The following is a 25298-nucleotide window of genomic DNA, read 5'->3' on the forward strand; positions in this document are numbered from 1 at the left end:
ACATAAATATCAAATGAGCCTGGAATCTACAAAGAGCTGTCAGGAAAATGGTGGGAGAGGGTTCTCCCACCGCCCCACCCACCGCGGGTCCCAGCAGCTCTGGCGGCTGGAGTTGCTGCAGCAGCAGAGCAGTGTAGCTCAGGCACCTCGGCCCATAGCTGGACCCGCAGCTTCCGCACGCACTAACTCCCACGCCACCAAGATGCCCAAGAGGAAGTTCAACTCTGCCGAAAGGGAAGGTGACCACGAGGAGATCAGCAAGGTCAGGGCGAGGTTGTCAGCTAAACCTGCTCCAGCAAAAGTGGAAACGAAGCCCAAAAAAAAAGCAGGAAAGGTTCTTCAAACACCTAAATGAAATGGTAAGCTCAAAATTGGTCCTTTTAGCTCTTCATTATGATATCCAGGGACTAAGCAGCAGGGTAGTCAACATGGCTATACAGCATGGTGCTTTCTTCAGGATAAATCTTCTGACAAGAAAGTGCAAGCAAAAGGAAAACAGGCCGAGGTGGCTAATCAAGAACTCAAGGAAGATTACGGAAAAAGGAGAGTGCAGCCTCTGATAAAACAGAAGATAAGAAAGCCAAGTCTGATTAGTCACCCGGCAGGTCTTACCAGTGCTCCCTGTCTCCCTTCTTGTACAATCCAAAGGAATATTTTTATCAACTATTTTGTAAATGCAAGTTTTTTGTAGTAGCTCTAGAAACATTTTTAAAAAGGAGGGCATCCCACCCCATCGCATTTTTTAAGTGCAAATGATTTTTTAAAGAGGTGAAATCATTTGCTGGTTGTTTATTTTTTGGAACAACCAGAAATAGTGGGATACTGAGTTGTGGCAAGCTCTGACTGTCCTGGGTATGACCTTTTGCAGGTGGGGGTTAGTTTTATATCCTGCAGTGTAAAGCATACTGAATGGCAATTTGGAGTCACAGTTGTGCACTTACTATGTCTTGGATATTTTAAATGACTTCTATTCCCATGCTGTTTTTAGTAGAATTGTTTCCTAAAGAAAACTACTTCCTGACCGTTGCCCTGTCGGAATCCTGTGCACTCTGTAACATCTGTTTTGGTCGTACTAGTCCAGATTGCCTAATTTTGTTAACGTGCTGTGAAAGACAGAAAATCTGAGTGTGTAGTGTATGTGATACACAGCTGCGAACAGGTGGGACTTAAGTAACACTTTATCAGCATTCGGAAATACAGGTACTTAATCCTCTTATGGAAAATTTGTTTCCAAACTTGAAGTTGGAAAGTCACTGGAATAACTGAAAAAGAAGCAATGCATAGTTTTTTAGATTTCTGGTATGCATGTCACAAATGGTGTACAAAGTGAAGTGTCTGTACTGATCCTCAACACAACCAATAAAATCTCAAAAATGGAAAAAAAAGAAAAGAAAATGGGGTGAGAAGACAAGTGGCACAGATGTGAACGCTCCAGTGGGAGATTATCGCAGGCCCACCGATCAGTAGAAGACAGCAGGCAGCCAGAGAGGCACCGGGGCCAAGTCCGAGGCAGAATGAGCAGGACGTGGCCAAAGAAGCAGGAGCCTGAGGTCAATGGTCAACACGAACCAGGTGGACAATTCAGCCAGGGATGTAATGAGTGAGCTAATAAGAGAAACGGTGGATGCCCTCTAGGACAACTTCTGAGCCTTCCTCTCTGGAAGATGCTTTATCTTTCTCACTTTGTTCTTTTAATAAAATACTGAAATAGGATAGCGACCAAGAGGTACCTGTGGACATAAGCTGACTGTGTGCTTCCACTCCTCCTGGGCCCATTTCCGGTGCAGGTAAGCTTGTTTTAGTCCTATAGCTTGACCTTAGCTTGACTCAGAGTAGTCTGAATCCTGGTCAGCTTTTGGTATAAAAACTTCTAGACAGAAAGATCCTTTGGCAACCCACATCCAGGGCCCCTCCTGGCTATTGAGAGCTATTTCTCTCTTGGTCAGCATTTCTCCTGTCTACTTCCGTTGTCCTCAAGTTCAACCTTCCAATTCATGAGACACGGGTCCAGATTACACCATTACAGTGCCGGTGTCACACAGCAACATGGCTCAGACTCCAGCCTGCACACCTGCTGAGCCATGGGCTGAAACTAAAGCCCTGGCTTTGTCTACAGCCTCCCTCCTCACAAAGTTCCCTGTGCCCCAGCTCCAAGGAAGGCCTGATGTGCTCCATTCCTCAACCTCCCCCGTCCTCCATGCACTGATGTTCAAGGCTTCTTCTGGCACAGAGGTCCCTGGAACCTGTCTGGTGTGTGCCAGGGATGCCCACAGCACAGGAGTATGATCTCAGCATGTGTCACCACTCGGCTTAACTGGAACAGGCCACGGCCAAGCAAATTCAGACATGCGGTATTATCAGGCTGAAATCTTCCCTTGGTCCCTGGTGATGTTCCTCCACTTCTAAATCCTGCTCAGAATCCGTCTGCTCTTCGCTGCCCTTCAACCTACTACCATCCTCTCCCTGTGAAAACAGCTGACACGGCTGTGCAGACCCTGTTCACCTCCCGCCCCAGGCACCGGCCCCTCCACTCTTCTCCCCTGGGCCCCACAAACCTCCCAAGTTGCACAGAGGTTTCCATCCATGGTGCGTGGTTCCATGGCTTCTGAGCCCATGATGAGGCAGAAGTACATGGTGGGGGAAAATGCTCATCCGTGGTGGCTGGGAAGCTGAGACAGAGGAATGGGCCCGGAGAGGCATCCTAGCCCAGAGCTCCCAGGCCTTCCCTGGGTCCTCCCAGGCCTCGTCTCCCTTGTCTCCCACGGGCTGATCCATGCTGTTTACCTCCTCAGCCTCCCTGGTCCATCACCACATCTTCCTGGCCCTTCTCCCCATACTACACACACCCAGTCCCAAGAACCTACATCTATGTGAAGGGATAAACGACCTAAGCCTCTTACAAGGAGGAAGAGGAGAAGGAGGTGCGGGGGGGGGAAAGGGGGAGGAGGGGAAGTGGAGAGGAAGATAAGGAAAAAGGCGGGACAGGACAGAATAAAATGAGAAATCACATTTAAGATCCCACTGTTGCTGCCCTAGACATGTGGTTTAAGGGACTGAAACACCTTTCCATGTACTATGGAGAAAGGACCCTACAGCCAGCCACTAGTGCCTTCTTCCAAATAATCAAACCTCAACCCCATGAGACGCCATGGCTCTTGTTCCCAAGCTAAGGGAGGCCCTGGGGAGACAAGGAGGAAGACTGCTTAGCAAAGCAAGCATTTGACATCCTTTCCATGGATTTGAGCACCAAAATCACAGAAAAGAACACACTTTTCTTGGGTTAAGCAACTGTTCCAGAAGCTGAGTCCCACGTGGGAACATGTAATTCATATTTTTTTGTAAAAAAAAAAATCCCCACCGTAGGCTCAGAGTGTACCCATCTGGGAGAAACGAAGTTTGTGCATTCAAGTTACTGTCTCCTGCAGCTTGCACGGCAGCATGGTGTCCAGGAAACCTGGGCAAGTGTCTACATATTTGCCATAGCACCAGCCTGCTTTTCCAGTCTCAGAATATTCCTCACAGCCAGCCTGGCTTGTCCCCTGAACACACCCAGATCCACCTACCTCCATCTCCACCCACTGGGTCCCAACCTCTCTTCTGGTGGTTTTGTTTGGTTGAAATGCTAATGCATGTTACTTCTTAGAGCAGTTTTGGGTTCAGAGTGGAACTGTGCTGCAAGTACAGTGTTCCTATGTCCCCTGTTGTCCCCCAGACATAGCATTCCCCACCATCAACAGCCCCAGAATAGTCCATTTGCTACAATTGATGAACTTACATTATTAACATACCAGTGTCAAAGTCCAGAATTGAGCTGGATGTGGTAGCACATCCTTGTAATCCCCGCGACTGGGGTCCCGTGGCAAGAGGATCACAAGGCTGAGGCCACCCTGGGCAAATAAGCAAGACCCCATCTCAAAGTTTAAAAGAAAAGAGAGGTAAGGGTGAGGAATGTAGCTCAGTGCTCCCTGGGTTTAATTTCTAGTACCAAAAAAATTAAAATCCATAGTGAATGTCAGGGCTCATGCTGATATACTGAGGGTGTGTGTGTGTGTGTGTGTGTGTGTGTGTGTGTGTGTGTGTGTATGTGTGTTTTCCATGGGTTTGGGCAAATGTATCATGATATACAGGCACCATTACAGTACCAGTTATTTTCACTGCCCTGCAGTCCTCTGTACTCAAGTTATTCATCCCCCTCTTGCCGCTCTCCCTGGAAAACACTGATTTCTTCACTGTCTCCAGTCTTTTTTTGAAAATAACACATAGATGAAATCACACATGCTGTATGTGGCCTTTTCGGATTGGCTTCTCTCCTGTCTTTTGGTTTGAGAGCTTGTTTGCTTTACCACTGAGTCATTTTCCATTACCTGGATCTACCCCAGCTTATCCACTGTCCACCTAAACAACATCTTGGTTGCTTCCAAATTTGGCAATTTGGTGGTTACAAGTAAAGCAGCCATAAACATCACATGCGGGGTTTTATGTGTGCATAAACTCATTCAGGTAAATACCAAGGAGTGCAATGGATCGTGAGATAAGAGTATGTTTAGTTTTGCAAGAAACTACTAAACAGTTCTGCAAAGCAACTGCACCACTTTTATTCCTACCAGCACCAAACGGGTGTTCCTGTACCACTTCCTTCTTCATCTCACTTAATCGATCGCTACTTCAAGTCCTAGCTCCTCGGACTCTTGGCAGCAAACCTCTCCTTCCCTGAGTCCATGAGCAACTTAGGGGCAAGCACAAAAATCCCCAGCATAAAACATCATGACAAAAGCCACACACTGGGCCCACACACAAGATTGTAGCAGCAAAGATATTTACTGCGGCCCACTATGATTTTTACACAGATCTAAAAGAACCAAGGATATTTCGCATAAAATCCAGATTTCCCAAATTCAAGAGGCCTACCGATGCGGTCCACATTTCCCTACACGACTCCAACATTTCCTTTTCTACCTCCTTTCATTAAAAAGAAATGCAAGTCATTATACCCAGCAGTCCTATTCACAACAGCCAAAATACAGGTGCAACACGAGTGTCCAGCAAGTGGACGCACAAAATTCAGGGCACAGATACAATGTGAGAGTCTTAGCCTCAAAGGGGAAGAAAAATCTGACTCATGCGCAACACAGCTGAAGCTTAAGGACCCTGTGCTAAGTGAAGTAATGAAGACAGAAGAACGAATGTGGCGGTGGGTATAGCTCAGCGGCAGACCCCTTGCCTCTTGTGCTCAAGGCCCTGGGTTCAATCCCAGGCACTAAAAAAAGAACAAAAACAAAACCAGACGAACGATTCCATTTACCTGAGGCACCTAGAGGCAACAACATCAGAGGGAGAAAGAGAAACAGTGGTTAGCAGGAGTTGAGGGAGAGGAAATTGGAAGCTGTTTCTTAGGGGACACAGAGTTTTAGTTCCCCAAGTTCTGGCAATAAATGGTGGTGAGGGCTACACACCGGCACAGAGTGAATCCACTTAATGCCACTGAACTTGGGAATGGTCAAGATGGCAAATTTTACATTGTGTATGTTTCCCATAGCATTTTTTTTTTAATTTAAAAAAGAAAAGGAAGAAATAGCAGTGAAATCACTACAGACACTAAGGGCTTACATCTGAAAACACCAGAGGGTCGGCATCCTCACTGCCCTTAGCACCTTCGTTTCCCTGACAGAGTCACCCAAGCGCACAGGTGGCCTCAGTTATCTCGACATTCTCCACGCCCAGCACAGATCCCAGGACACAGCAGGGCTCAGGGAGTATTTGCAACACATGGAAATGGACCACAAGATGCCAACAATGAGGGCTCTGTTGAGGCTTCTTCCACACAGGGCTTCCTCCTCCTCACACCTGGTGGTGTCTCCTGTGTGGCTTTTTCTTTTCTAAAAGCAAGAGAGAAGTGAAATGTAAAGTGACTAAGGTACAAGTCGTTCCCTCGGCTCAAAGGCCATGTCATGTGCCCTTGGAGCCGCATGCCCGCCTCAAGTCCAAAGCCACCACACAGCTCAAGAGGTCCACACGTCACGGAACGTTCTCGGATGTCCCAAAGCCACAGAACACTCAACACGTCTTCCTGGAAGTTGCGGCAAATTGTGATGTTTAAAAAAAAAATTACTATGGAAAAAATTGGCAAAGAAACATCATTTCTATGAATACTTCTGTGTTTCTCAACGTCTCCATCACAGGTATCCCTTCTGGGACTCTGAGCTCCAGTAGAAGTGTCTTCAACATTCTACTCTGGGTGCACCTGGTGGGTACAGCTCCCTGAGGACCCCAACTCCCAGCTTAGTCATGCGTTGCCACAGGCTGCAGGCCAAGGAAGACAGTCACCATGAGGCCTTAGACCAGCCCACCTCTGAGGACCACAATGTCCCTCACAGCTCTGTAAAGCTAATCTCTCACATCTCTTATCTCCCCCACTTCAGCTAATAACCAGCCCCCCAGGTACTCCCACCACACACACTCTGACCTCTACCCTCAATCTTCCCATGAAACACCCTCAGCTCCCTCCATAGTCAGCACACTCCCAATGTCTTGCTCCTAGATTAGCAGAGGCCTGGCTGACCCCTGGGACGTGGCTTCCCTTGCACACTGCCATCCAGCCTGAGATACCCTCTACCCTCCCAGTTCCATCTTAAGTCTCCCAAAAACCATGGCACCAGAGATTCCCTGCTGCCCTGGGCAAAGCGAACTCTCTGCATTGCTTACCAGTGGTCACTTCAGCTGCTGGACTGGGGTCCCTTTCTCCACAACCACCAGCCTCACAAGTACCGCCACAGCCAGGACAAAGGGCACCTAGAACTCAGGCTGCTCACTTTCTGCTCCTCATCTCTCTTGGAACCTTCCTCCCTCTCTACCTCCAGCTGGATGGGAATACGGTGTATGAAAGACAGGCTCTCAAAGCTCCACTATCCCCGCCAAGGGCTGGGTCTGCCCCAGACATTCTCTTCATGCTGTGCCTATCTGGTCTCTGAAGGTTACTTGAGTCAAAGCTCCTCTCTTCCCCAGCCAACCTCCAAGGAAGCCCCTGCCTTCAAACAGCACCCAGTCTCAACCACAGAGCTCACCAGGCCTTTCCTGAGTCCCGGACTCCTGGCAGTCAAGGGTCTCCGTGTGACCTCTACAGAAACGTGTGACAGGCACCTCCTCTTAATTCAACACAGGGCCCTTGATTTTTCCCAGCCAAACTTGGCCTGCTCTTTCGCCACTCACTCTGTAACTCACCCTACTACCTCCCTGTCCTCACCCTACATCCAGCCCAACCCCCTCCCTCCACTTCTCTGCATCCTCACAGCCATGGCAGTAGCCTCGGCCACCATGGCCTCTAGCCTCCAAGAAACCAGTAGCATCTCCCCAGTTCAAACTGTGACAACCAAAAATATCAAAATTATCTCCAGACGTTGTTTGAGTAGCAAAATCGTGTTCCTCCGGCCACTAGAACAAGGATATAAACCATTTCTATATTTGATATTTGATTTTCTCTAGTAGAGTTCATAGTGCGGTAGAAGGGACTAAGAGAACAAAGAATAAGATAGGGAGGGTGTGATCATGAGCTACGCAAAGAATCCACCTCTTGGCTCTCTGTAGATCTCCAGCCTAAAGGACCAATAGCCCGGTTCACCAGAGACTCATCTTGCCCAAGCAATGATTCTGAAAGTGTGATCACCAGGCCACCGCCACCGCCACCACCAGCAGCAGCAGCAGCAGCAGCCCCTAATTCTTAGACACACCAATAATGGGCCAGGGATTTAGCTCAGTGGTTTTACCGCCTGCCTTGCACGCACAAGGGCCTGAGTTCAATCCCCAGTACAAAAAAAAAAAAAAAAAAAACCAGTTTAGACATACCAATAATCCATGGTTTCTCCTACACGAGAAGCCCAAAGTATACATAAGGAGCAAAATAAAAGATAAACAGGAAGACAGACCTTGTGCAAAGGGGAAGGGAATGAAGAGACACAGGGAGGAGAACAGGAGGGGCAGGCACGGTAAGGAAAGGGGAATGAAAATGGGTTAAGATGTGTTACGTACAACTCCCTATGATGAATGGAATCGTTATGTACTGCAGACATGTACTAATAAAAATTAAAGACATGTAAATTCCCGTGGCTTAGGGAAAGTAGCTCAATGATAAAGCATTTGCCTAACATGTGTGAGGCCCTGGGTTGCATTCATATCCTCTCCTCTCACTTTCTCTCCCCACCCCGCCCCATCTACGATAGAAATGCAAGTTCTCAGACTCTTCCCCCAGACCTGTAAGTCAGACACTAGCAAGTGGAGGCCAGCAATCTGTATCTTACCACGTCCTCCTGGTGAGGCACACGAGGGCTCAAGTTTGTGCAGTGGGCTTCAGGGTCCATGCTGGGAAGCACCTACTTGCTATCTACACCAATCCCAGCCCCAGCTCACCATCAAACTCTCAACCTCAGCCCAGGGAGCTTTAAAACAGAAATCCACGGGCACCTGAGGTCTCGTCCAAAACGCCCAAACCAGAGGTAAGATGGACTCAGAGGGATGGTCTTGTTAAACCCATCACCCCATCCCTGGCAGAGCCTGGTCATCGGCCAAGTCTCAGAACCATTTACACGGGAAAGAGGAGGGGTCACTGAGGGTTTCCAGGAAGAGACGATGCTTAAACAAACTCTAGAAGAGCAAGCTGGAGTTGATGAGAGACAAGGCAGGAAGGGGCACAGGTGGACCAGGAACTTGGGGCCACTCACACCAAGACATATGCTTCAGATAGCAGGGGCAAAGCTGGACAGGTCTGGTATGGGAACAGGTAACCAGAGGTTTTACATTCCAAACTCAGGAATGTGGACCTTGTCCCAGAGGCAGCAGGGCAACAGTGCCCGCTTTCAAGCCGCTTTGAAGATGATGATCGTGGGGGCAAAAAGGCCAATAAGGAGCTGTGTTTGAAAGAACCATTAAGAAAGTATAACCATTACAGCCAGCCACACGCCTTCACCCTAGCAGCCCAGATCCACTGTGCCCTCTCACCCCCACCCCCTTAGACAACACAAGTATCTATCCACTCCCTTTGCTTGGTCCTGCACCTCTAAAACCTACCGCTGCACCACTGAGGCAAACCAAGGGAACAAGAAACTAGTTTAAATTTAACCTCCTGTTACTAATTTACTCTAGGAACTCAAAATAAGGCGCTGAAATCATAGAAGTAAGTTCAAAGGAAAACATAAAACAATAACAAGGCAAAATACCAAAATAAAGGTAGGAAATGAATAACCCTGGCATCAGGAAGTGCTGCATAGTAAATAAAGGGCTGCCTTCAACATGGGCTCTCAAGGAAGACACAGCACGCAGCTGGACACAACCTCAGGGAGCAGCCAACGTCCAGAGTTCAACACACAAGCAAAAGACCGAGTCGCCCGAGGGTGTGTGTTCAGCCGGAGAAATGACAAAATCCCAGCTAAAAGATGCACAGCTACTGTGTAACTGAGGGGGAAATGCTTCACGTGAAAACCAAAAATTCGCACCCAAAACTTCACTACATAACTGGAAAGGAAAAAAGACCAAGCTGGGGCCAGGACTCTACAAAAGAACAGGCTCTATCTTTCCTAACAACTCATCCTAAATGGCACCTACGGAGTATGCCAGTCACCATTTCACACGTCTGACACACATCCTAGCAACCCTCTAAAGTAGCTTACTTTAAGGGCTAAATGGCGACTCCCCAAGAAGAAACACGCCCTGGCCCCAGAACATACAAAAATTACTTCACGTGTTAAAAGGCTGAATATTATTTGGAAAAGGGTGTGGTCACCCCATCTTATCTGTGGTTTCACTGTCTGGTGTTTCTGGTACCCACAGTCAACCATGTGTGAAAAACATTAATTTAAGAAAAAGAAACAACATTCACATAACTTTTAATACAGGGCTGTCGTATCTGCTTTGTTTTATTCTTAGTTATTACTGTTAATCTCTTAGTATTCATTAAGTTAAACTTATGTGTATGTGAAAAAGTATTTATAGAGTTCTATACTGTCTTAGCCACTTTCTTGTCACTAGGACAGAAATCCGTGACACTCATAACTTAAAGGAGAGGTTCATTCTGGCTCACAGATTTTAGGATCCATCCATCATCACCTGGCTCCACGACAGGAAGGGCCTGGCGGAGGAAAAGCTGCTCATGTCATGGTGGCCAGGAGGCAGAGAAGGTAGGGAGACACGGTTTCCAGGTCACACTCCTAGTGATTGACCTCTGCTGACCAGGAGCTCACCCAACAGCACACTTAGCTATGGACTCACTGGTGGATGAATCTGCTGATGGGCATAGCACCCATGAATCAATCACCTTCCAAATGCCCAACTTCTGAAAGTATGAGCCTTCTGGGGAGCATTCTAGATCTATACCACAACAAAGGATCTACTGGGGATCTTGAAACACATTCCCTGCAGATAAAGGAGAACCGCTATATTTGCAGATACAATTAAAGATCTTGCAGTCATCTGTATTATCTAAGTAAATTCTAAATCCAATGCAAGTGACCTTAGAAGAAAGGTCAGGAATATGCTTCTCCCAGAGTCAAGAGGCAGCAAGACCTAATCTATTTTTATTTTTTATTAATACATTTTATTGGGGTTTTTTGTTGGTTTTTTTGTTTGTTTTTTTGTTTTGGTACCAGGGATTGAACTTGGGTCCTTGTGCTTGTGAGGCTACTGTATTATTTTTACTACTGTGAAGTACATAATATTATATTATCATGAGTTGGTACACAATACATCTTAATTCTCTTTACATCCTCTTCCCTCCCTCCTCTCTCTTTTGATCCCCTTCCCATTTGCAAAAGATTTGTCTCCCTGTTTCTTGATATCTATCTTTTATTTTGCTCTTTATTGTAATTACACTTTGGGATTCTCATGTAAAAGAGAACCATGTAATATCCAAACTTGTGTGCCTCATTTATTTCAACTAACATAATAGTCTCAAAGAGTATCCGTTTTCCCACAAATGACTCAGATTTCTATTGTTTTAAGCCACAAAGTGTGTGGTAACTTGTTACAGCAGCCTCGGGAAAGTGATAAGGCACCGTTACAGTTATCCCCTACAGATGAGCAAACGCCGACAGGAGCAGATGATGTGGATTGTCCAAGGACACACAGCTCACACGTCACACAGCTGGTTTTCAAATCCAGAAGCTGGGGGTCAGAGTCCGGCTCGGGTGTCTTCCCCCACTAGTATGTGAAGCATTATGCCTTTGGCCAAGGTCCCCAAGGGAGCATTTAACTCATGGGCTCTCTCTTTCCTCCCTGCTATGCTACTGGCTTCTCCGCCTTGCCATCTACCAACTCCCCGAGCTGGGGAAAGGGCCAGAGAAATGGAGGCTGAGGAGCAGAGAAAAGGAGATTGTGGAATCAAGAATCCAGCTGGACTCTGTCCCTGCCTCCTCCAAGTCTTGGGAATTTCCCAGGTCACAGGAGAGGAGTTTATGCTAAAGTGACTCACAGTGGGCCCCTGGATAGTTTATTCTCACTGTGACTCAGGATGGGCTATCCCAGAAAGATCAACCATGTGATAATGATGAGAGGCACAGGCTCTGACCCAAGTGTTATCAGCCCAATCTCTGGGGACAGAACCACAGGAGACTGAGACCAAGCCCAAGGTCAATATGCCATCAACCACACTTGCACAATGCGACCACAGGAAACACCCGACACCAAAGCTCTGATGGGTTTTCTTGGTTAGCAAACACACTTTGCATACGCTGATATGCCAAAAACTGACAGGACTGGACACCATGGGACAGCACAGGGAGGCTTTGTACATGGGACCTTCCCAGACCTTGCCCTCACTTTGGTTCCAACTGGTATCCATTTGCTACAGTGAAACTGTAATTCTAACCAGCATTTTCTTGAGATCTCTGAGTCATTCTCAATGAACCTGAGGGGTCATGGGAATCCTCAAATTTATAATTAGTTGATCTGGAAAAAGTGGCCTAGGGGACTCTGATCTTGCAGATGGTGTCTGAAGGGTGAGCAGGCTTGAGATAGACTGAGCACCTACCCTGGGAAAGTCAGATCGATTTGGGTAGCTGGTGTTAAGTCACTGGGAGACCAACATCTTAGGGCAACCACTTCCTAAACTTCTGATCACCAGGAGGTCAGCTCACCTTCAGCCTCCTCTGCTCTGACCAGCTCTTTCCCCACGACTTCCCTGTCCCCACCTCAGTGCACTACAAAACTGCAGCCCTCAACCTGGTGCCCACCACTACACACTACTGTCCCTGTGAGCCTTCTACTTCCAGTAGCAAGGGAAAAAGACCGGAACTGTTTGAAAACATCCCTCCTTTGGCCTTTCGGCCATACACCAACTCTAGGATGGAGTTCCTAAATTCCACTCCACAGGGAAACTGCCTGAGAAGCTCGTGAAATTTAAATCTAGATCCCACCTGTCATGCTCTGACTGTACAGACCCGTGAAGACTCAGAACATGGAGAATCGTATTTCTGATGAAGTTACTCCAACACAGGGTCAATCATTACCCGGTCACAGAGGGCACACCAGCTCAAGCACACCTTGGAAAATCCAGCAAACATGTGAGCCCAGCAGGAAAACTGACCCAAGAATTCATGCTCCGTTACCTGGTTAAACTATGACCAAAACCAAAGACTTCAGGGTGTCTAGGCCAAGAAAACTCAGGAAGAACAGATCAAAAATCACTCCCTTGCCCACTGTGGTGAATGCCTGAGGGAAGGGCCAGACAGTCCTACCAGTCCTACCACCAGGTGGGTAAGGCTCCAGACACCTGTGGAAAATGACAGCAGCAACGAAGACAAGGTCAAAGAAAGGCTCTCAAGGTCATGATGGAGGGAAGGTCAGTTCCAATGGGCCACCCCAGAGTAAAGAAGATAGGATTCAAGGCGAGAACACCTAGAAAGGATGTACAATGTCTGTACATTCTTCTTTTCATTAATAGAGTGAAGATAGATAAGAAAGGAAAGGTTGGCATAATACAACCTCAGCTAAGCTCACCTAATCCCTTCCTTGGCCTATCTGGGAGCCTGATCCTTCTCCCCGTTCCTGCTTTATAGTTTGACTTTTTTGTAAACTCCTTGCAGCTAGGTGGGATCCTGCAGCTTGAAAGAGGAAGAAATACAGAAGTGCCATGACCCACACCTCACCTCTATTTTTCCCTCCTCTCAGCCTCGGAACATGGATGAGGCAGCAACCAAGCTTCAAACAGGTTAACTGCTGAGACCAACCTGGATCTGGGCACATCAATTCCCAGAGATCCGGTTAAAATACAGAGTCTGATTCATTGAGCCTGGGGCATGGCCTGAGAACCTGCATTTTTCCAGGGCCCCAGGAGATATTGATACTACTACTGGACAAGTGACCACACTTTGGGTAGCAGGCTAGAAGGGCTGGGGATGTAGCTAAGTGGTAGAACGGCCTATAATGCACAAGGCCCTGAATTTAATCCCCAGTGCAACAACAAAGAGAAAGAAAGGTAAGGGAAGGGGGAAGGGGAGGGGAGGAAAGGGAAAAGTAAGGAGGCTCTTATTTGGCAGAGGTTAGGGTTAGTAACTGTTTCTGCTGCCTTAAAGATGGTGGGCAAATGGTAAAGGATGGAAGATAACACCCACAAAAAGACCCAACCAGAAAGAGCCAACTGACCATTCGCTCTTGACCTGAAACAAACTTAACCTGAGTTTAAGAGGAACTCCAGTCCCGAAGTGCAGCAAGCAAATGAACCTGGAGACAGCTGCTGAGAGATCGTGCTGGCGTGCAACATGATCAGAGCTGGCTGAGTGCTACCAAAAACAGACTCTGCCGCCCTGGGTCAGACTCAGGGCTGTAAACAGTAGAGATCTCAGAGGCAGTGACAGCCACAGCACTGCAAACACTGGCTTAAGAAGCACGGCACAAGAAAGTACACGCTGCGCTTGCCTTTGGTTGAGACAGACCCCCACCAGCTGGGCAATTCTTAGGCAGATGCCTGTATGGAGGGTGTTTATTCTCCAAGGCCACAGCTAGGATTACTAGATTATTAGTCTATTCAACTTCGGCAAATATTTGCATCACCTCAGCCCTCAGCATCCTAAGAGTTTGGAGTATACGAATGTCACCCTGTTGTAAAAAAATTATCAGGAAGCAGATGAGAACTGGCAGTGACCCTCACGGGTAATTTGAGAAGCTCTGGCTCGCATGGTAGAAACTTCTTGGTTGCTTAACTTTATATGTCTCTTCTATTTACATAACAGACATTGGTCCTAGTAGCCAGAGAGTACATCGATTTTTGTTGTTGTTGTTTTTCTATTTGTTTGTTTTTTTAAGAGTAGGAAAAAATTTACTGAGGAAAAGAAAGCTTCTGTCTAAGAGAGACAGAAGGGGGACCAGAAAGAGGGCTGCCCACTCACCCCACTTTTCAAAGATGTTTTATACAACAAAGCCATGTGGTGAGGCAGGTACAAAGTGGGACAAAACTGTAAGACCCAGTGGAAAATTACAAGGTGGGCGTGAGGTGGGGCAAAACCATGATCAACCAATAAGATTACAAGTACAGTCACCCAGGTAATACTGATTAAATGGGGGTCTAATGGGGGAGCAAGTCATGTAGCAAGGATACAAGGATTTTCAGTAAGGGTGGGGGTCAGGGATATCTCCTGGAAGGCTGGGTTAAGACCTTGGCCCCCCACCCAGGTGACTGAAATCTATTTAGAATGTCAATCCTGCTATTTATCCCCAGGGGAAGCACTAAGGTACAGTAATTTTTCTCATTTTACAATTCTGGCCTTCATTGAATGTGTCTTGATTGTCCTCCATGTTGGCTCTTTGACTGTCCTCCATCCTGGCTCCTCCTGGGCTGGCCCTGTCTAACTGCCATCAAGATATCTGACTAACTTACCTATCGGCAATATTCCCCTCTCTGAAGAAGTACCCTTAGCTGTTGTCAGGGGGCAAAAGGCAAAGACAGCTCTGGCTACTTCCAGCTGAAGAGGGTCACAGCTGTGGATCAGCAGTTAAGAGTTACTCTACAGAAGGTTTACTCTACAGAAGGTTTATCTAAAGGCCCTCAGTAGGTGCCTGGCATTATCATCTTGGGAGCTGCACAGTTTTTAAGTCTGGAGGAGACAATGCCAAAGAAACAGTTAAGAAGAATGCATGGGCCAGGGCTGGGGATTTAGCTCAGTAGTTCCACCGCCTGCCTTGCAAGTGCAAGGACCCAAGTTTGACCCCCAGTAGCCAAAAAAAAAAAAGAATTCATGGGCCAAATTATAACACAAGTGCAAGCTGCTATGAATATAGCCCACAAAGAGGATAAAGAAGGCCCAGGGGACTTCAGAATCCAGAATACAACACAGAAGTCATATTGTATAGTTTAAAAGTTATGAGCTATTTACAAGGTCAAAGGTCGATCTGGTGGCTCCAGGTAAAAGAAGTCTAGCACATTTGTCATTGGTTCTATTTGTATAACCACTTGGAGTTCGGCAGCCTCTAGGCAAGAATAAACAAAACTTTTAAGAAATTAGAGTACGCATAATCTAAGCATGAGCACACTAGAATGAAAGGACGGGTTGGGGAGAAAGTCACACTTAGAAATTGAAAAAGTGGTTGAATCTGCTGGACTTAGATTCTTTCATTGATAGAGGTTATCTACAAGCCTGATACTCTGTCAGAAGTCCAGAGAGTATAGTTTGACAGAACAAGCCAAAAAACTGGGAGGGAGCAGGATTCTTATGACCTCCAATCATCCCTCGACAACAGCCTGGAAAATGAGCTCAACTCAATCCAAGAAGTGCCCACCCACCCAAGAAGACTAATCAACTCCCTCTCCCCAATGACTTCAAGGGAAAGTCCGGTGAATTTGTGAAAAACCTGAGTCACTGAAAACACTCACTGACCTGCAGCTGGAGCAATCTCAAGATCTAAGATCTCCTGGGAAAATGCCGAGTCTACCCAGCCCCCTGGGCACATCAGGCATTCGTGGTAAACTGTGTATGTCCATGCAATTTGATTTCCACCACTCGTTTGCTCAGAAAAACCTTTCACAGGCAGGGGAAAAAATATTTTCCAGCCCAGTCTGTTTAATTGGACAAAGATTTCATAATCAAACCTGAACTCTAAACTAATCCTCTTACTTTCCACAAGGTACAAGCTCCAGTAGGCTACGGTTGTTTTTAACATTTTTCATCTCTCCAGAGTATCTGGTATAATGGAAAGCTTGTGCTCAACCAATCTAAATATCTACTGCTTGATACAAACACACACACACACACGTGCACACACGCACACACGTGTGCACACAAACTATGGGACCTCATTAATTTTATGTCCTAAAAAAAACAAGAAAACAGATATTTAGCCATAAAAGTTCAGGAAGTTGTATCCATAGCAACTGATTTTTTTCTCCAAATTCAAAAGGTAATTTATGTAGAACAAAGTCCCTATTTATTTGGAATCTCAACAAAACTTCCAAGCCTTTTTCCAAAGTCTTCAAAGCAACAGCACTTGTGTTAGAATTAATTAGGGAAGGCCAGGAATTTGGCCTAGTGGCGTCTCTGCCTGCCTGAAAAGCACAAGGTCCCGAGTTTGATCCCTTGTACCAGGAAAAGAAAAAAAAAAAGAGAGAATACAGGAGTCCTCTTTTCCTGACATCATTTTCAGCTTCAACCTCATAGGGCCTCCTTAGGGTGCAAATTCACCCTGCCCAGCCTTAGCTCTGTAAGCTTGGATCAGGGTGAGGCCCTAGGTAACATCCTCTGTCTTTGCTTCCTTCTGTCCATGGTCCCTTTCTGTCAGGTTATGACTTCAGGCCTCCCTGGTGGATTCAGGCTGTGTGGTCCAGGCCCTAGAGAAAGAGGCCACTGAAAAAACAGACAAATTCAAGTGAGAGGTGGCAGGACCCCAAGGGCAGCACTGGGAGCATTTCCTTCTGCTGCTTGGGGAGTCTGTGCTGAGACTTGACTGGGCACCGTGGAGTCTCCTGCCTCTCACTCCCGGCTCCATGTTGATCCCTGCATCTCTGCCTTAGCAACTTTGTCGTTGGGTGGCCATCAGACTGCCCACTGGGTCACCATACAACAAGGCGACCTTTCACAGCACAAACTATTTCTATTTTTACTTTCTGTACACAGGTGTTGGGTGTTCTGACTTCTTAAATCTTTCTGGCTGGGGAGAGACTGACCCTGAGGGAGTCAGCCAATCTTAGAGACAGCAAGGACCACGGCAGAACACACCTGTGATGTGTACACACACCAGTGCAGCAGGTCCAGACCCCCTCCCCTTGGCCTGTCCACCCCAGGATGCAAGAGTCCCCTGCCTGAGTCTGCACAGAGCCAGGTGCAGGCACCTGGGGACCACTGTGCTGCCGTAGAACCTGCTGGAAGTATTCAGACTACCAGTCCTGAACCGTCCCCAGCCCTGCCCAGCCTCTCCCACAAATCCCCATCCCAAGGCTCTCGCCCCGTCAGCCTCCTGACCACCCTGGTGTTCCTCGGTGGTCTGCGTGGTGTCCGTGTCCCACGTCTCTAGGACCTGTGAGGATGATCATCACTCTTCCTCTAAGCCTCTCATTCTCCTCTTGCAGTCACACCTAAGTGACCGACACATAAGAGGACACAGAACAGACCTTTCCCCACCCCTCCCTTTTCTCACACTGCTGGGGACTGAGCCCAGGGCTCTGTGCCTGCTAAGCAAGTGCTCCCCCAGCCGCTTTTAATTTAATTTCCTTTTAATCCCCCATCCCTCCAACCCATACTGGGGGTCTCACGCAGGATGCTCTACCACTGCACTACATCCCCAGCCCATTTTATTTCGAGAAGGGATCTCACTAAATTGCTGGGGTGACAGGTATACATCACACCCAGCTTCACTTTTAAAACCCCACAGGAACATTTTCACAGACTGAGCCCCCACCCTAAGCTACTATACAGTCCGTAACTATTTTTTGGCAAATGGTATAAAGTTTAGAGAAGAAGGGGATTTGGTCAGCAAGCTGTGATTTCACTACAAGCAGATACCGTATCTATAAAGTAACTCAGCCAAGGCTTCCATTTAATTTTTATAACACCACCTTTCCAAAGTTTAAGGCTGACTGGGGATTTAGTTCAGTGGTTCTGCCGCCTGCCTTGCAAGCACAAGGACCTGAGTTCAATCCCCGGTACCAAAAAAAAAAAAAAAAAAAAAAAAAAAAAAAAACAACTTTACTCCAAAGTCTAAGGAGGAAAGGCAAAGGCTAAATAAGCACCAGTTTGAGTTCACGTTTCTGGTACTCGTCCATGAGCTAATAACCGAGATTGCTTACGCTCCATAAATAAATCACTTGAGGCCTTCATTGCTCTGCAGCAGGACGAAAGGTGTGATCCAAAAGTCTGCAATTCCCTTGCTGGCTTAGGACAGGAAACCAATTCTCCATGCAGATGGGTCCCACCTAGGCACTGCGCTGGGTCCTTGGCAACAACTCCAGACCTGGAATGGACTTCCTCTGAACAGAAACAGTGTGTGCTGCACAATACCGGACTGGGGCACTACAGTTCATGCACAATATTGAGAACTGGGCAAACAGCAGTGGTCCAAAACAGTAACACTGGCTTAAACACTGATTTAAAATGTAGTAACATCTCTGACTATTATTTAGTGTTAAGACAATTACATATCAGAGACCTTTCTCATTGGACCGTACTGTCAATGAGACAGACTTCAGGAAAATTCCAGCAAAACCAGTTCATTCTATAAAGCGTTAGCTCAATTACAAACATACCAACACTCAGCTTGAGTAGCTGCATATTCAGAAAGAACAAAAATACCCTTTGAAAAGCCTCCATACATGGTCTAATTAAAGTTTATTTAGTAGGAAACTGAGAGAAAACTCTATGAGGAATCTCTGGGCAGGTTCTAAAACAGCTTCCAATGCACAATGAAAACTGGTGTAAGCACAGATGCTGACAGAGGTGAAAAACAAAAGCACCTGAAAACCACACAAATGGGTCCTGTAAGGCTCGGAGGCGACCCTGTGAAGGAGACCTTCCCTCAAGAGCAGCCTGTCACTCGTGCCAAGCTGGCCCGGCTCGCCCTTATGTTCCTATATCCAAGCTAGGTTTCTGAATGCCACTTCCAAGCTAATCCAGTTCCGTCTGGCACCCCCTTCTGCCCCTTTTCCAAGGGCTCATTGGAATGAAGGGGAGAGGGCACCTCACACAGGCAAATCCCCCCACTGGGATAAGAACCCCAACAGCAGAGATGGGGCCACCGGCTCTGTGTCTCTCCAAAGAAGCCAGAGCCAGGCAGACTCCTCCTCCCTTGTCCTCAAACCTCATGAGCCTTCTCACAACCACACCATGGGGAGCACACTTTTTATTAACAAACAGGAACACAATGAAAATTTTTTACCAGGAATCTCAATGGAAGAACCACAGGAAACTAGAATTGCACACTTGTTTAATTCAACTTGATTCTAAGTGCCCAAATGCAACAGCCACTTTTCTGGGTTCCAGATCACAGATGCCGGTCTTTTTATTCATTCGGGGGCAGTGAGGGGGAAGAAGGAGAGGACCCCACTACAGAGGCAGATTCGGGATAACCCTGAGAGCCACACGGAAGTCAGGGAGGCGACACGGGAGGGGGCAATGAGAAGTCACCTCCACAGTGACAAGCAGGGGCCAGGATGCTCCTGGCAATGACAGCAGCTGTGCAGAAGCCCTAAGGCCTAAGGTTCACGAGAAGCCATCACTGCTCAGCGTGTCGCCTCCTCGGCGGGGACCATAAGGGAGTCCTGAAGACGGCAGAGGGCAGTGGGGCACCAGGTCCAGCCGGAAGGCATCACCAATGGCTCCCGATCTCTTCCATCCACACTGCGGACTCATAGTGTGCCTTCCACTGAGCACAAGGAAACTGGCTCAGACGGAGCTGGACCCAGACCTCAGACATGATGTTCCTCCCCCATCGGGGCTGAGAAATCCACTTCCCCAGCCTCACCTGCCCACTGCTTCTCCCCACCAACGCCAACAAGGGAGAACCAGTCAGAGGGCCGGAGCCAGCCAAGGGGTGGCGGTCACGTGATCACGGAGGTCTGCCAGCCACGCCCCCACCCAAGATGCCTTTGGATCCTGGGTAGCAGATGAGGCCCCCTGCCCTGGCTTTCTGTGCCATACACCTGCTCCGCTCACATATTCACAACCACCTTCATTGGCTGTGTTCACCCTGTCTTCTGGAGACACCTCCAGCCCCCACAAACTGGACCGATGCACAATGACCCTGGGCAGTGAGTCCGACCTACTCCAAGGCCAAGCCGGGCCATGTGGAGGGAAGAGCAGGAAGAGGACCACACACTGCCCTTGTAGCTGTCAGGGCCACTGTCCTCATGTACAAAGCAAAGGTGGCCCAGTCACTGCTGCAGCTACCCCTCATGGGGAGTGAGAGGCTTTCACCGATTGTCACTCTGGGTGAAGGTGGGCAAGTATTTACATCATCCAGTGCACGGATCTGATGCACAGACCTGGTGGGGGTCTGGAGGGAGCAACTCTCAAGGACTGTGAACTTCAGCAGGGTGACTGGTCAAATTCTCATCGGCCCTGGACACTCAGAACTGAAACGGGAGCTATCGCTAAATACAGTACGATCAGGGTACACCGAGGTCACCACCACTCGGCCAGATCTAAAAAGAGAGACTGCTGGGCGTGGTGGTGCAGGCCTGCAATCCTGGTACTTGGGAAGCTGAGGCAGAAGGATAGCCAAGAATCCTGGCTAATCCGGGCTACACAGTGAGATCAAGGTCAGCCTGAACTACATAGCAAGATCCTGTCCCAAAAAACCTCAGCAGGTTAAAAATTCTACTGTTACTCTAACTTCATGGTGAATTCGGGTATGATCCTCTTTCCTCCTTTTAGGAAAAGGATGTGAGGGGAGAGGGGCCGTCACACTAATAAACTCCTGAAATAAAAGGATGCAAGTAATATGGCCTGATGGGGGACGCAGAGCATGAAAGCAACCCCTTTCCACAGTCTAACCTAAGGCCACTGGGCAGCAGGTCACACTTCGGAAGAAAAGATCTGGCCTGAAAAACATCAACAGCAGATTGCTAACCCTAGGAAAGGAAATCCATGTCTGTACACAGCATGCTCCAGCAGGCTCACGTCTTAGGGGATTTAAGGACAGGAAAGAGCCTTTCTGCACAGGGAAACGCAACGTCACTGGAGGCAGCACATGTTCCAGGGGTCCTTCCCGGGCCACCCCAGCTCTTCACACGCACTCCGGGATGGGGCTCAGCCTCCTCTATCTGCTTTGCGTGTGACTTTTGGAGATCTGACCAAGGGAATCTGACAGCCCAGCCCCTCCCTGTACTTGCTCTGTTTCTTTTGGCATGAAATTTAACCTCTCTGCACCTCGCTATGGGAGGAGACATGCACCCCAGCCGCGTCTAAGAAAGGGGATGACCTGGGGAAGTAGGAAACCACTGCGACAGTCTTATGGGTCCCGGAGTGATCAGAATGGCTGGGCAGAGGTGGGAGGAACCCTCCCTCTGGCTTCAGGGTGACGAAGATGATGCCACTCTTCCCAAACCCTCTCTGACATGGATGAGAGAAACTGGTAAAAGGGGGCTGATTTGCAGAGCCCAGCAGAAAAGAACAGAGGGGAGGCAGGAGCGGGAGGAAGAGGAGGCCTGGGGAAGGGAGGAAGTGTGGGCTGAGACTTTCCAATCATGTTCACCTGCTCCGAGGGCCCACAGGTCCCCCAGGTCCAGGGTGGCCTGCTCCCTGCCCAATCCCCAATATGACCCCCATGCAGGGACACTGCCGTCACCACACTTGGCATATAGCACCTTCAATATTCAAATTCAAGTTCACCTCTTCTTTTCTGGAAATTCTTGCCAGGAATAGGATCTGAAACCAGGAGAGGAAGGAAATGGCACACGGGCTTTTTCTGTGAGACCCTGGGTGAGTCATTTCTACCTTCCTGAGCCCCCATTTTTTATCTGCCACTAATTTCACCAGAAGAATTTGAGACAGGGAATCAAAATGGCTTCAGCCAGGTATGGTGGTGCACACCTGTAATCTCAGCACTTGGGAGGCTGAGGCAGGAGGATCACTGGGCTACCTAGTGAGTTCCAGGTCAGTCTCAACTACATAGTGAGACCCTGTCTCAAAAAACAACAACAACAAAAAAAAATGGCTTTGGGTTCACCCAAACTGCCAGTCAAAACCCAGTGTAACCTGTAAAACTGATTTTTCTGCAGCCTGATACTTTCCACAATACCACTCACTTGCTCTCCTGTTCTCCTTTTTATAAAAATGCCAATTCCCAGAAATCAAAGGCCATTTATCCCCTCTTACATGTTCCTGAGCTCTGTGGAATCCCTGCCGGTTGGACCTCATCCTTCCAGGAAGAGATGCTCAGAAAATGTGCCTCCTCCTCACAGGAAAGGAATCCCTCTGAGTAGAGCTGTGGAGAGGAGGCGGCTTTGTGGAATTTCCCTTCAGTTTGCTTTCTGGGCAGCTCCCAGCAGAAATGACCAAAATCCACTCAAAAGAGGGAGAGGAAGAAAGAGCCTGTTTTGGCTTTCTCAAAGAGACTAAATTTGTCTTCGAAAAATGGTTTAAGGAGAAACAAGTACCGCCTTCTCTTCTAAAGGGAGAGGAAAGAGGACTTTGAGGTTGCCTGGAAGAACAGCTCCATCTCTTTTCTTAACTGTTAATAGAGGACACCCTAGGGACTTGCATGAGGGTTTCCCAAAAGTAACGTCTTTAGGGCAATTTGCATGTAGATGTAAAAGAGAAAGTTCCTTCAGCGTGGAGCACAGGCTTGAGTCATACCGCAGCCTGAGGACACGACAGCTTACAATTCCGCCTGCTGTGCCCCACCGGCACTGGCGAAAACACTAACAGAAATGATGATATGATTTCAAGAGCAACAATTACCCTAGGAACACCCAGACCGCTTGTCCAGGGACAGAACATGCTGTCCTACTCCATACCGATCCACAAGCAGAGCCCTCCGAAGAGTGCATAGGACCCGGCTCTACTCGGGACAGATTTAGGGATCATACCTCAGCTCAACCCAGAAAACACGAGGAAAAGGCAGGGTCTACAACGAGCCGGTTACACAAGGAGGCAGATCCTTGGAGATCAGTCTAATAGAGGACAGACTACCACCAGACGAGCAAGCCTTGACGGATGAGCAGCCTCGGCCTCTCCGAAGTACAGGGGCTGCATCTATCTGCTCGGGCTGCCATAAAAAAAAAATAAAATAAAATAAAAAAAGGCACTGTCCGAGGCTTAAACAACAGAAAGTTACATGCACAGTGCTGAAGGTTAGAAGGGCAAGATCAAGGAGACGAGGAGTGGTTTCTTCTTCTGAGGCTTTGACTGAGGCTTACAGAGCGCTGCCTCCTGTCTTCACATCATCCACGCGGGTGTGGTCACCACTAGTCCTCCTGGAGCAGGGCCAATGTAAGGACCTACTTGACTCACAATTAACCCATGCGTCACATTCAAAAGTACTGCAGGTGAGAACTTCAACAGGTGAATCTGGGAGGGGTCGACAACTGAACCCAGCATAAATGGGTGGTGGTGGATGCAGGTCCACATCCACCAGAGAAACAGGAATTCCCAGGAGCCAAACTCTGAGGCTGAGACAGGAAATACCCAGTACGGAGCAGGGGCCTTGGTGGCACACGCTCAAAGCCACCTTGGGTTTGCTCAAGGGCAGGGGCTTCAACTGTGGCCCAGGACAGACCCGAAAATCAGTTAAGTAGGCTTTGACTGTGACCAGCACTCTTTCCAACACGTTCCTGCCGGCTTGAACCACCACAGGTAGAAGTGGGACAGGTATGGACAGCACAGTCATGCAGGTACCACTGATGATTCAAGCCACCTGGCAGCAAGACACAAATCAGGTCTCCGTCACGAATGTGTTAGTAAAATAGAACAGAAAATCATCAGTATATTGTAGCTATATCTCACAAGACTACTGTTTCTTGACACTAATTTCTATTAAAATACATGTATATTAAATGATGAGTCGGGAGTGGTGATGCAAGCCTGTAATCCCAGCACTCAGGAGGCCGAAGCAGGAGGATTGCTTTGAGTTTGAGGTCAGCCTGGGCTACAAAGTAAGTTGAAGACCAGCCTGAACTACATGCAAGACCCCGTATCATAAAACCAAGCAAACAAATAAAAAAAGACTGGTTCTATGGCAGTGGTTCTCAAACCTCAGCTGGTATCAGAATCATCCGGAGGATCGATTATATAACAATAGGGCCCAGACAAGAGATTCTAGCGGGGCCTCAGAAACTGCTTTTCTAACTTTTCCTCAGGTGCTGGTCCCAGAACCTCTGAGAACAGCTACTCCAGAGCCAGTAAGAGTCTGAACTAAGTCACTGACACCGTGGCCTCAGTGCAGACTGAGGGGATCTGGACTCTGGAGAAGCTCCTCAGGTCCTTACCTCCTTAATTTCAAAACAGTACCATCTTCTCCGAGGGAAAGGGCTTCTCAGTTTGAACCACAACCCAGAAAAGGACCCGTCTTCCCCAGGGAACTGGGATCTGTCCACGGCCTGCCTCCCCAAGAAGCTGCCCACGGTTCCAGTCGCCTTTCCCAGTCAGCCACCTCCCTCGCCTGGCTCTGCAACCAGCTCCAAACTCGCTGCCTCCACCTTTAACCTGCATCTTTGCAGTCAGGTGTCTCTTGCTCCAAGGAAGCAGACTGGAGGGCGAAAGTGTGGCAACTCCGGATCTGGACAATCTGAGGTCAAATCCTTGTTTTGCCACTCGGACAAGGGTCTTACCCTCTATGACTCCATTTCTTCACCTTTCAACTACAGATGAACACTGACCACTTCCGAGGAATGTCAGGAGGCTTTAAAGCTGGGTTTTAATTCACAGGAAGGGCTGCACGGGTGTCTGCTGTTGGCCTCGTCATCTGCCCTCAGGCTGCCGCAGGCCTTTGGACCAGGCCCCTCACATACTCTTGGCCCCTGGCCTTACCCTCCGCCCCTGGCCTCCTGCTGATCGGATTCATTTGGCTTTGACCAGGTTTTTTAGAAAGCTTTTCACTGTGTGGGGATCTAACACCAGAACAGTGCTATCAACAGAACTTCCTATAATGACGGACCCACTCCACCTCCAGAAAGGGAGGAAGCACGTTCAGATTTCTTTTATCCCTGTAATTCACCATCCCCCTCACTGGAGGGGAAAGTGAAGGTGAATCCCTAGTAGGTGGAACGCAGCAAGATTGTCCTGTGTGTACACTCAGGCACACTCGGAAGTGGTCAGTGTTCATCTGTAGTTGAAAGATAAAGAAATAGAGTCACAGAGGTTAAGACCCTTGTCCAAGTGGCAAAACTAAAACCGAGC

At 48.1% G+C, this 25298-nt stretch overlaps 1 protein-coding gene across 3 annotated transcripts in view; it reads right to left on the reverse strand.

Annotated features, from left to right (window-relative positions):
* The window catches only part of Abcc4 (ATP binding cassette subfamily C member 4), a 216336-nt gene extending 191523 nt beyond the window's left edge, over positions 1-24813 (reverse strand). Inside the window, exon 1 of one of the 3 annotated variants that reach the window (XM_010630726.3) lies at positions 24731-24813. The gene's annotated coding sequence lies outside the window, so the exon portion shown is untranslated. Of the gene's footprint in view, positions 1-15851; positions 15971-22990; positions 23132-24730 lie in introns of those variants that run through there. The other 2 variants (XM_010630733.3, XM_010630742.3) reach the window with 2 other exon arrangements.
* Between the last annotated feature and the right edge of the window lie 485 nt (positions 24814-25298).

This window comes from Fukomys damarensis, unplaced genomic scaffold, assembly GCF_012274545.1.
Source record: "Fukomys damarensis isolate Sample0158 unplaced genomic scaffold, DMR_v1.0_HiC HiC_scaffold_6, whole genome shotgun sequence".
Taxonomy (NCBI): domain Eukaryota; kingdom Metazoa; phylum Chordata; class Mammalia; order Rodentia; family Bathyergidae; genus Fukomys; species Fukomys damarensis.